General features: G+C 46.4%; 1 protein-coding gene across 1 annotated transcript in view; it reads right to left on the reverse strand.

Annotated features, from left to right (window-relative positions):
- LOC134358616 (chondroitin sulfate proteoglycan 4-like) overlaps window positions 1-12,709 on the reverse strand; it is a 205,597-nt gene that overhangs the window by 10,785 nt on the left and 182,103 nt on the right. The gene's annotated exons all lie outside the window — the stretch shown is intronic.

Genomic DNA, 12,709 nt, shown 5'->3' on the forward strand with positions numbered 1-12,709 from the left:
CACGTGGGTCCCAGCTATGCCTGCCTTTTTGTCGGCTACATCAAAGGGTCTATGTGCCAAGCCCACACCGTCATTGCTCCCCAACTCTTCTTACGCTACTTCGACAACTGCATTGATGCTGCTTCCTGCACGCATGCTGAGCTCACCGACTTCATTAACTTTGCCTCCAACTTCCAGCCTGCCCTCAAATTTTACCTAGTCCTTTTCTCAATCTCTCTGTCTCCATCTCTAGATATCTTTTATAAACCCACAGACTCTCACAATTTCCTGGACTATACTGCTTCCTACCCCATCACCAGTAAAAATGCCATCACCTTCTTTAAGTTCTTCCGTCTTCGCCTCATCTGCTCTCAGGATGAGGCTTTTGAATCCAGAACGAGGGAGATGTCCTCCTTCTTCAGGGGCATCCCTTCCTCTATCATCAACACTGCCCTCACCCACATCTCTTACCATTTTGTGCACATCTGTCCTCACCCCACCAGGGATAGGGTTCCTCTTGTCCTCACCTACCACCCCACCAGCCTCCGCATCCAGCACATAATTCTCCCTAACTTCCACCATCTCCAACGGGATCCCACAACCAAACACATCTTTCCCTCTCCCTCACTTTCCACTTTCCTCAGCAATCGCTCCCTACGCGACTCCCTTGTCCACTTGTCCCTCCCTACTGATCTCCCTCCTGGTACTTACCCTTGCAAATGTAACAAGTGCCACATCTGCCCCTACACCTCATCCCTCACTACCATTCAGGGTCCCAAACAGTCTTTCCAGGTGAGGCGACACTTCACCTGCAATTCTGTTGGGGGCATCTACTGCATTCGGTGCTCCCACTGTGGCCTCCTGTATATCGGTGAGACCCGACATAGATTGGGAGATTGCTCTGCTAAGCACCTACCAGATAAAGCAGCATCTCCCGTTGGGCACCCATTTCAATTCTACTTCCCGTTCCCATTCTGACATGTCAGTCCTCTGCTGTTGCGATGAGGTTGGAGGAGAAACACCTTATATTTCATCTGAGTAGGCTCCAACCTGATGGAGCGAACATCGATTTCTAGTAATTGCCTCCTTTACCATTCCCCATTCCCGTTTCCATCTCTCACCTTACCTCCTTACCTTCCCGTCCCATCACCTCCCTCTGGTGCTCCTTCCCCTTCCCTTTCTTCCATGGCCTTCTGTCCTCTCCTATCAGATTCCCCCTTCTCCAGCCCTTAATCTCTTTCACCAATCTCTTACGGCCCGAAGCGTTGACTGTTTACTCTTTTTCATAGATGCTGCTTAACCTGCTGAGTTCTTCCAGCACTTTGTGTGTGTTGCTTTGGATTTCCAGCATCTTCAGATTTTCTCGAGTTTGTCCCACCCCTCCTAACAGCATCTCACCCTCGCGTGTTTATACAGCCTACCCTCCCCTGCCCCACTCCACCAGCTAAATCCATCATTGTTATTGGACTCTGGCAGTACCAGGAGTATCAGCTGCCTCCAGGGTCAAAGGTTGGGGTCAGGTCACAGAGCCCATAGTTACACCAGTGACCCCAGATCTCATCAGAACCTAAACCCACATATTCTGGGGTTGGTGACAGTCCGATGATGCTGACGATGAGGCGTGTAGATGGCTAGCTGAGTGGAATCACAGCAACTACCTTGTTGTACTCAACATCAGCTAGACCAAGGAACTGATGGACTTCAGGAAGGGGAAGTCAAGGGAAACACACACCAGTCCTCATCAAGGTATCAGCAGTGCGAAAGGTGAACAGCTTCAGCTTCCTGAGTGTCAACCTCTCAGAGGGTCTACCTTGGGCCCAACCGGACTCCATACGCAGCCCTGAGGGGCTCCAGTATCGCAATCATGAGGAAGCTCACCAGCAGCTATACTGTACTTTGTCAGCAGTTCAAGACTTGGTATGTCACCAAAAACTCCATAACAAATTTCTACAGACATACAGTGGAGAATATTCAGACAAGTTGCATTACTGCCTGCTATGGAGTATCCGAGACACAGGATTGAGGAGGCTGCAGAGGGTTGTAGACTTAGCCAGATCCATCACGGACACAACCCCCCCCCCCCACCATCAGGGACACGACCCTCCCCACTGTCACGGGCACGACCTCCCCACCATCACAGACACAACCCTCCCCACCGTCAGGGACGCAACCCTCCCCACCATCACGGGCACAACTTCCCCACCATCACAGACACAACCCTCCCCACCGTCAGGGACGCAAGCCTCCCCACCGTCACGGGCACAACCTCCCCACCATCACGGGCACAACCCTCCTCACCGTCACGGACACAACCTTCCCCACCGTCAGGGACACAACCCTCCCCACCATCACGGGCACAACCTCCCCACCATCAGGGACACAACCCTCCCCACCATCACGGCACAACCTCCCTTCAAATATCTTCAAAAGGCAGTGCCTGAAGAAGGCGGCGTCCATGATGAAAGACGGCCACTCTCCTCACTCTGCCACCAACAAGGAGGGCCAGGATCCTGAAGGTGCACTCAGTGATTCCCCCCCTCCACTGAATGATTTCTGAATGGTCCATGAACTCATCACTACCTCACTATTTGGCACTATTTATTTATTTTATTTCTTATTGTAACTTATCGTAATTTTTATGCCTTGCATTGAACTACTGTCACAACACAACAAATTTCATGACATACTGTATGTCAGTGACAATAAACCTGATTCTGATCTCTGTTCAGAAGCAATGATAGGCAAGCTTTTTTCACTGAGGTTGGGTGAGAATAGAACTCAAAGTCCTGGGTTAAGGGTGAGAGGTGAAATGTTTCAGGAGAATATGAGGGGAAACGTCTTCACTCAGAGGGCTGTGAGAGAGTGGAAGTGATGGATGCAATTTTGATTTAAACGTTTAAGAGAAGTTTGAATGGGAGGGATATGGAGAGCTGTGGTCTGGGTACAGGTCAATGGGACTAGGCAAAATAATAGCTTGTCACAGACTAGATGGGCCAAAGGGCCTGTTTCTGTGCTCTATGACTTTATGAGTACAGGACTTGCCAATGATCATCTCAGGAAATAACCAATACGGGAACCCCTCAGGGCTGCGTACGGAGTCCCCTCCTTTACTCCCTGTATCACCACCCACAGCTCCAATCTGCTAATTAAATTTGTCATCAACACTACATTGATTGGCCTTATCTCAAACAATAACGAGGTGGCCCACAGGGAAGAAGTCATCTCTGTGACACAGTGGTGTCAAGATAACAACCTCTCCCACAATGTCGCAAAAACAAAGGAGCCGGTTGTGGATTACAGGAGGAATGGAGACGGGCTAACCCCTATTGACATCAATGGATCTTGGGCTGAGAGGGTAAACAGCTTTAAGTTCCTCGGCATCCACATCACCGAAGACCTCACATCATCTGTACACACCAGCTCTGTGGTGAAAAAGGCACAACAGTGCCTCTTTCACGTCAGACGGTTGAGGAAGTTTTGTACGGGCCCCCATATCCTAACAACTATCTACAGGGGCACAATTGACAGCATCCTGACTGGCTGCATCACTGCCTGGTATGGGAACTGTACCTCCCTGAATCACAGGACTCTGCAGAGAGTGGTGCGGACAGCCCAGCACATCTGTAGTTGTGAACTTCCCATCCTTTAGGACAGCTACAAGGACACGTGTGTAAAAAGAGCCCGTAGGATCATTGGGAACCTGAGTCACCCCAACCACAATCTATTCCAGCTGCTCCCATCTGGGAAACAGTACTGCAGTATAAAAACCAAGACCAACAGGTTCCGGGACAGCTTCTTCCACCAGGCCATCAGACTGATTAACTCACGCTGATTTAAGTGTACCCTATATTACACTGACTGTTCTATTTATTATAAATTACTATGATTGCACATGTACATTTAGATGGAGATGTAATGTAAAGATTTTTACTCCTTATGTATGTCAAGGATGTCAGTTCATTCACTTGGGTTAAAATCCTGAAGGCTGTTGGTGCACATTTCTGACAGTGCTTGAGAAGAGGAGATCCAATGTAACATGCATATCGCCTAGAACAACTTCTATTTCTCTCCTGGTGTTAGACATAAAGTTCCTGGAAATTAGGTGTGGCAGCAAAGAGCTGAGCAGCTGATTAATCTGCAAGTCTGTGTATCTTGGGCGGCATGATAAATTAAACCTGCACATATCATGGAATGAATTAAAGTGCAGAGGCAGGAATGCATGAATCATAGGAGTCGGAGACACAGGAAGAAGCTGCTTGGTTTAGCGTGTCGGTACTGGAGGAGCTTCCCAACCCTAATCCTCAACAGCAGCCCCAAGCCCTTTCAGTCACACCTCGATAATTGTCATTCTTCAGTACACTCATGTAAAGGAGAAAGAAATGATTACATAAAGAACATAATAATAAACAAATCACAATAAACATAAACGTAAATGCAATTCTATCAAACACAATGTCCAAGTAAATGTTATACACATAGACTACTTGTATGTACATAAAGTGAATTTAGCTGATGTGTATGTAGTGGTGGAGGGGTGGGGTAGTGGGTAGGGCGTTTATCAGCCTGACATAGAGTCATAGAAAAGTACAGCACAGAAACAGGCCCTTCAGCCCATCTAGTCCACGCTGAACCATTTAAACTGCCTACTCCCATCAAATTGCACCTGGAACGTAGCTCTCCCTACTCCTGCCACCTATGTACCTATCCAAATTTCTCTTCAATGTTGACATCAAGCTCACATGCCCCACTTAGGCTGGTGCTCTCTCCATACTCTCACAACTTTCTGAGTGAAGAAGTTTCCCCTCATATTCCCCTTAAACTTTTCATCTTTCTCCTTTAACCCATGATCTCTGGTTGTAGTCCCACCCAACCTCAGCAGAAAAACCCTGCTTGCATTTACCCCACCTACACCCCTCATAATTATACATCTCTATCAAATCTCCCCTCAATCTTCCTCATTCCAAGGAATAAAGTCCTTATTTATTCAATCTTATAACGCAGGTCCTCCTGTCCTGGCAAAATTCTTGTAAACTTTCTCTGCACTCTTTCGACCTTATTTACATCCTTCCTCTAGGTAGGTGACCAAAACTGCACACAGTACTTCAAATTAGACCCAAGCAATGTCTTATACAACTTCAACATAACATCCCATCTCCTGTACTCCATACTTTGATTTATGAAAGTCAATGAGCTAAAAACTTTCTTTAGGACCCCATCTACCTGTGCCACCACTTTCAATGAATTATGGACCTACATCCCAGATCCCTTTGTTCTAGCACACTCCACAGCACACTACTGTTCACTGTGTGAGACCTACCCTGGGTGGTCCCACCAAAGTGCAATGCCTCACACTTGTCTGCTTTAAACTCCATCTGCCATTTTTCAGCCCATTTTTCCAATTGGTACAATCCCGCTGTCCAATACACTCCAATCTTGGTGTCATTCGCAAATTTGCTGATCCAGTTGGCCACATCATCACCCAGATCATTCACGTAGATGACAAACAACAACCAACCCGGCACCAATCCCCGCAGCACTCCTCTAGTCAGAGAGCCAACTATGTACTAACTTTCTCTGGCTTCTCTCACAAAGCCGATGTCTAACCGATTTACTACCTCTCCTTGAATGCCAAGTGACAGAACCTTCTAGACCAGCCTCCCATGCAGGACCTTGTCAAATGCCTTGCTGAGGTCCATGAAGACAACATTCATTGCCTTGGCTTCATCAACTTTCCTGATAACTTTCTCAAAAAAAACTCTGCAAGACTGGTTAGACCACAACCCACATTGCACAAAGCCACGCTGACTATCCCTAATCAGTCCATATCTATATACAGTATATCCAGGCCCTTAGAATACCTTCCAATAACTTTCCCACTACTGATATCAGCCTCACCAGCCTATAATTTCATGGTTTAATTTTAGAGCCTTTCCTAAACAGCAGTACAGCATTAGCTATCCTCCAATCCTCTGGTACCTTATCTGTTGGTAAGGATGATCTAAAAATCTCTGTTAGAGCCCCTGCAGTTTCTGCACTTGCCTCCCACAGGGTCTGAGGGAACACTTTGTCAGGCCCTGGGGATTTATCCACCTTAACTGGACTCAAGACAGCAAACACCTCCTCCTCTGTAATCTGTATAGGATCCGTGACCTTGCAGTTGCTTTGCCTCACTTCTGGAGACTCGGCTTGGGTCATGGTTGGCAGCTCATCTAGGAGAAGGAAAACTCTGATCTCAAACCTCTGCTGTTTAGCTGCTCTATCCACTCATGGGGAAGGCTTTGGGAGTAAACCCCAAGGAAACATCCGGAGCTGGAGTCCCTAAGGCAGATCTACATTGAGTTCAACGCTATCAATTCCTGTGAAGCTGCTGGTGCCAAACTGTATCGGTCTCTGCCATTCCTTTGGCGTCATCAGATGAGTGGGGTGGGGGAGTTTGCTACACGGGCAACAGCTTTCTCTCCATATTGTACTGGCTTGCCTATCTAGACAACTGGAACACAAGATCCATGGTCGACCCTGAACGATGGTGGCCTCATCATCATAGACTCAGTGTCTGTCTCCCAAATAAATACAGACGTAAAATATCCATTTAAGATATCCCCTGTCTCCTCTGGCTCCACGCATAGATGATCAACCAGAGGACCAACTTTGTCCTTTGCATGTTCCAATCCACACTTGCCAGGTCCTTTCTGATAGCATCAAAATCAGCCTTTCTCCAATTTAGAATCTCAACCTGAGGACCAGACCTGTCCTTTTCCATAATTACTTTGAAACTAATGGCATTGTGATCACTGGATGCAAAGTGTCCCCTTACACAAACATGTCACCTGCCCTGTCTCATCTCCTATTAGGAGATCAAGTATTGCACTCTCTCTAGTTGGGGTTCCTATGTACTGAAGTAAAGAAATTTTCCTGAACATATTTGACAAAATTTATCCCATCTAGTTATTTTACAGTATGGGTTTTCCAGTCAATATGTGGAAAGTTAAAATCACCTACTATAACAACCTTATGTTTCTTGCAAAAGCCTGCAATCTCTCTATAGATTTGTTCCTCTAAATCCCATGGACCTTTGGGTGGTCTGCAATATAGCTCTATTAGTGATTCCTCAGTTCCACCCATAAAGCCTCACTAGACGAGTTCTCCAGTCTATTCTGACTGAACACTGCTGTGACATTTTCCCTGACTAGTAACACCACCTCTCCTCCTTTAATCCCTCCCACTCTGTCATGTCTAAAACAATGGAAACTCAGAATATTGAGCTGACAATCCTACCCCTCCTGCAACCAAGTCTCATTAATGGCCACAATATCATAATTCCATGTTTTGATCTAGGCCCTAAAGTCAGCAGCCTTTCCTACAATACTTCTCACAACTGATTTTGATTTTGTGCAGGAGAACCCCCCCCCCCCCCACCGCAGTGATACAGCCAGTTAGAATGCTCTCCACAGTACATCTGTAGAAATTGCAAGTGTCTTTGGTCACTTTAGCCTAGAGGTTCTGATGTGTGTCTCACAGTACACAGACGCTGAAGTCTCTCCAGCCGTAGGCCCTGCACTTTCCACAGCATCTCATGCAGGTTCTTCTTCTGTTTTGTGGCTGTCTGTGAAGAGTAAGAATTTCAGGTTGTATAGTGTATACATTCTCTCATATTAAATTGAACCATTGAAGGCCTGGATATAGTGGATGTAGAGAGGATGTTTCTTGTGGTAGGAGAGTTTAACAACAGAGGACAGAGGGGCATCCTTTTAGAACGGAGATGAGGAGGAATTTCTTTAGTCAGAGAATGGTGAATCTGTGGAATTTGTTGCCACAGACAGCTGTGGAGGCCAAGTCATTGGGTATATTTAAGGCAGAGGTTGATAGATTTTTGATTAGTCAAGGCATGAAAGAATACAGGGAGAAGGCAGAAGATTGGGGCTGAGAGTGAAAATGGATCGGCCATGATGAAATAGCAGAGCAGACTCAACGGGTCAAATGGCCCAATTCTGCTCCCGTGGCCTGATGTCTTATCCTCTGCCCAGTGAAGACTGGGAACAGCACTGATGGACACAAGGCCACACCGTCTCGGGCACTCTGGTCGAGCACCCTACTCTGACGCCTCTCCTGGGCGGATGCTGACAGACGACGCCGTGGCTTGAAGCCGTCCCTGCTGTGACGGAGGCACCCAAAAGGAAAGTGATGCTGTTTGCCAATAAACCAGGCATTGCAGCATGCCACATTAACAATGTCCAGTGGGGTCTTGTGATGACAAGAAAAGTGACAAAGACGATCACTCGCTGTTAGACTGCACACTGCCTTCATTCATCAGCTCCTCCGATGACTCCCGGATGCAGGCAGCCGCACAATCCACACCAAGTCCCGCTCCTTCAGTTTCTTTTTCAACCAGCAACTCGCTGATGGGATAGACCCGCAGTACTTTAAGTTCTTAATGCTCAGTGGGGTCTAGCAATCATAAAAAACGTTTTAAAAATACGTTTCAGCTTTTGTTGGCCTTGTAGAAGCCACTGTGTTTGCGCATACCGCCACCTTACCAGAACATTAATCGATCTCTAACCTAGTGAGAATTTACTGAGCTGCTTGACTTCTTAAATATGTCCTTGGCTCTGACATTTTAACATCTTTAGGACCAGAACCTTGAAGGAAATTGTTCTGTGAGCAGGCAGAGAGTGAATAATTTCATGATAATCTGACAGCTAAGGTAATGGTGGCCATTTATTTCAGTCTGGTTGGAGATGAAAAGTGATGCAGTGTATGACTGTGTTCACTGGTGAAATTAATTACGTTCTTCCAGCATGAAGTATGAGCAATGTGATTTCAGAAACTCATTTATCTCCTCTGGCACTAACAATAGCAAAAGTCAGAGCGATATAATTCAGCAACAACTATTTAAACTACATCTCCAATCTTCAGAACGCAAGGGTAATTTATCTGATATTTTCTTTTGTGTCCTTGTTCCTCGCCTCTATTCTGCCTCTGATCCCACCAGGCCTATCACTGCTGTACCAGGCAGCTTTTCCACAGGGGTCCAGTCCCACCGCAGGAGGCCACTCAGCCCATCGCTTTCCATTAGACCCACATCACCTCTCTCTCTTAAAGGAAGTAGCAGTCTTGCCAGAAGACCAAAAGTACTGCAATGCTCCTCCTTGTGTTAAACCAGAAAATCCCCTTTGAAAGTAAAGATGAATCTTTACTCAGAGATCCAGTGTGGAGCAGGCCCCTCTGACCCACGCCACCCTGGCCCAATGACCCATGCCACCCTGGCCCAATGTCCCACGCCACCCTGGCCCAATGTCCCACGCCACCCTGGCCCAATGACCCACGCCACCCTGGCCCAATGTCCCACGCCACCCTGGCCCAATGTCCCATGCCACCCAGCAACCCACCGATCTTCCCCCAGGCTATTCATGGGACAATTTACCAGTACTAATTACCCTACTAACTGGTACATCTTTGGACTGTGGGAGGAAACCAGAGCACCCAGAGGAAACACATGCATACCCAGCAAGGAACATACAAATTCCTTACAGAGGACGCTGTAAATGAACTCCAAGCTCCGACGCCCCAACCTGCAATAGTGTCACGCTAACTGCTATGCGGCCGTAGCACCCCATGGGTCATCTAGGTTGTAACTTGCAGCTCCTGGTTCATTCACCAGTTAAATGCTCTAGTCCCTTGATCTTACAGCCACAGAAACAGCCTTTCTGGATTCAGATGGCCCCTATGATGAATCTCTCCTTGGTGAACAATCCCTCCCTGCCCAGTCAATCCACAGAGCCCTCATTTCCTTCCCAAAGTCTTCACATCCTTCCTAAAAAATGGATTCAACACTCCAGCTGGTGTCAAACCGTTGATATCAGTTTTATGATTCATGTAACATTCTTGCAGATGAAATCTATCCCCGGTTTATAGAACTTAACTTCCTGTGTCCAATTATAAACAACCTTCTCAATATTTTCAACACTTTAGACCTACTCCTGCACCCCTTCGAAACTGTAACATCTAATATATTTGATCAGGAACCAGGAGGCATTAACGTTAATATCAATCCCCTCATATTTTCAAACAGAATGTGTAATTTCGCTGCTTTAGGGACAGACTAAGGGGGAATCTCATTGAGACCTATTGAATATTGAATGGCCTGGATAGAGTGGATGTGGAGAAGATGTCTCCAATAATGGGAGAGTCTAGGACCAGAGGGCACAGCTTCAGAGTAGAAGGATGTTCATTTAGAACAGAAACAAGGAGGAGTTTCTTTAGCCAAAGGATGGTGAATCTGGAATTTATTGCCATAGGCAGCCATGGAGGCCAGAGTATTTAAAGGAGAGGTTGATAGGTTCTTCATCAGTCAGAGTATGAAAGGTTACGGAGACAAGGCAGGAGAATGGGGTTGAGAGGGAAATGGTTCAGCCTTAATCAAATGACAGACCAGACTCAATGAGACAAAAGGCCTAATTCTGCTCCATCTCTTATAGTTTTATGGCTGTGTAGACCCAGTCATTGGGTATATTTAAAGCAGAGGTTGGTAGGTTCTTGATTAGTCAGGGTGACAAAGGTTACGGGGGAAAGCAGGAGAATGGGGTTCAAAGGGATAATAAATCAGTCATGATGGAATAGTAGAGCAGACTCGATGGGCCGAATGGAATAATTCCACTTCTGCGTCTTACAGTCTTATCGTCTCAAGACAATCTGGCTCATGTCCACCCCTTTCGCCAATCTGTTTGTGACTTGAAACCTGTGATTTCCTGCACTGCTTACTACAATTCTCAGCTTAGTAAACTATACAAATGTTGTAAAAATGTCATGTCAAGCCTACTTTATAACAAAAGTACTTACCAAACAGACAGTGGAATTAATACCAATTGCAAGAGAACAGTAGTGTATCCTAGGTCACAACTGCTCATCACTATTCTCTCTGCTTTCTGTTTATCTAATATTACATGCAGTCTCTACACTGGGGGTCCACACACCCCTTGCTTAATGACATTGGTCTATGGCAGAGAAAAGGTTGGGAACCCCTGCTTTACTCCCAGTTTTCCTAATGCCTCATGGCACCTTATCAAATTTTGAAAGTCCGCATTTACAAAATCAACTACACCACCCTTATCAACCCTCCCCTGATACAAACAACTCAAGTTAATCAAACATGACTTACACTTAATCTATGTTCGGTAACCACCTTCTATTCAATGATGAATTATGTCTGAATTTGTTGAATCTGTTCCCTATAATGGGGTGGCTATGGTTTCCTGGTTTAACTTCTTGTCTTTTATTTTACACAGAGGAACACACACGAAGTGCTGAAGGAGCTCAGCATCTACTCTTCTTCTTCCCATCACGCCTACTGTGGCAGAGGTCACCAACAGCAGCTCACCAGAAACCTCTGTCCCGGGCCAGTCTTTCGAGATGTAACCTATCAGAGATCCTTCCTCTCCCAAGGATGGATCTTTGGAGCTTCTGTTGGAGTGTCTGCACCACTGAATTTTTCTGTGGGATGGGGTTGCTAGTGCCATGCCCGACCCTCTTTCGCAGCCGGGCTTGGGACCGTCCATTGCAGAGCAGGCAGCATCTATGGAGAAGAGTAAACAGTCGATGTTTTAGGCAGGGACCCTTCACCAGGTCTTGGCCTGAAACATCGACACTCTATTCCCCTCCATAGACGTTGCCTGACTTGTTGAGTTGCTCCAGCATTTTGTGTGTATTACTCTGGATTTGCAGCATCTGCAGAACTCTCATGTTTACACAGGGAGCTACGTTTGCAGTGCTCCAGCCATCCAGCAGAACCCCTAATTCTGTGGAGTTGTGGGTGACTGTGGTGAAGCCTTTGCGATCTCTACCCAGAGTAACATTGGCTGCTGCCAGCACAAAACTAGAAATTGCTGGGTTCTGGTGAAAGGTCATTGGCCTGAAATATTAACTTTGTTTCACTCTCCACAGAAGCTGCCTAACCAGTTATTTTGCATCATTTCTGCTTTTATAACAGATGTATTGCACTTGCAGGTTTAGCTTTTCAGTTTGACGTCCTCCACCTAGACTGGATGGAGTTTTGAACAGTGCCAACCTCGAATGCATCATCATTTTTCTGCACAGTAGTAGCGTAATGGTGAGCAGGATGATATTACAGCTCTGGGCATCGGAGTTCAGAGTTCAATTCCAACGTCATCTGTAGGTCCCCCCACGATCTCTGATTGCTCCAGTTTCCACGCACAGTCCAAAGACGTACCAGTTAGTAGGTTAATTGGTCATTGTAAATTGTCACGTGATTACTGGGCAGTGCAGCTTACTGGGCTGGAAGGGTCTGTTCCACTCTGTATCCCTAAATAAAATCAATAAAAATAAATATAAATCTGCCTCCCCTTTCCTGCAACTTTATTTATTTATTTATTTGGAGATACAGAGCAGAACAGACACTTGCCAACCTACTGAGCTGCCCCCAGCATCCATCTGACTTAATCCCTAACCTAATCAGAGGACAATTTACAATCACCAATTAATCTGCTGATCAGTACATCTTTTGACTGTGGGAGGAAACCAGAGTACCCGGAGGAAACCTACATGCCATGGGCAAGTTAGTACAGTGGACTCCGAACTGTGCTGCCCTGAGCTGTTACACTAATTACCACGGTGCTCCTGACTTTGAGCAAGTGCTGACTTTGACTTTGTCTACCCGCTGGCTTTGCCAGTGAGTGTCGCCATGTCCTGTTTCAGGGGCTGTCTCCCCACTGGACTT

This window comes from Mobula hypostoma, chromosome 18 (genome assembly GCF_963921235.1).
Source record: "Mobula hypostoma chromosome 18, sMobHyp1.1, whole genome shotgun sequence".
In the NCBI taxonomy this organism is placed as follows: Eukaryota; Metazoa; Chordata; class Chondrichthyes; order Myliobatiformes; family Myliobatidae; genus Mobula; species Mobula hypostoma.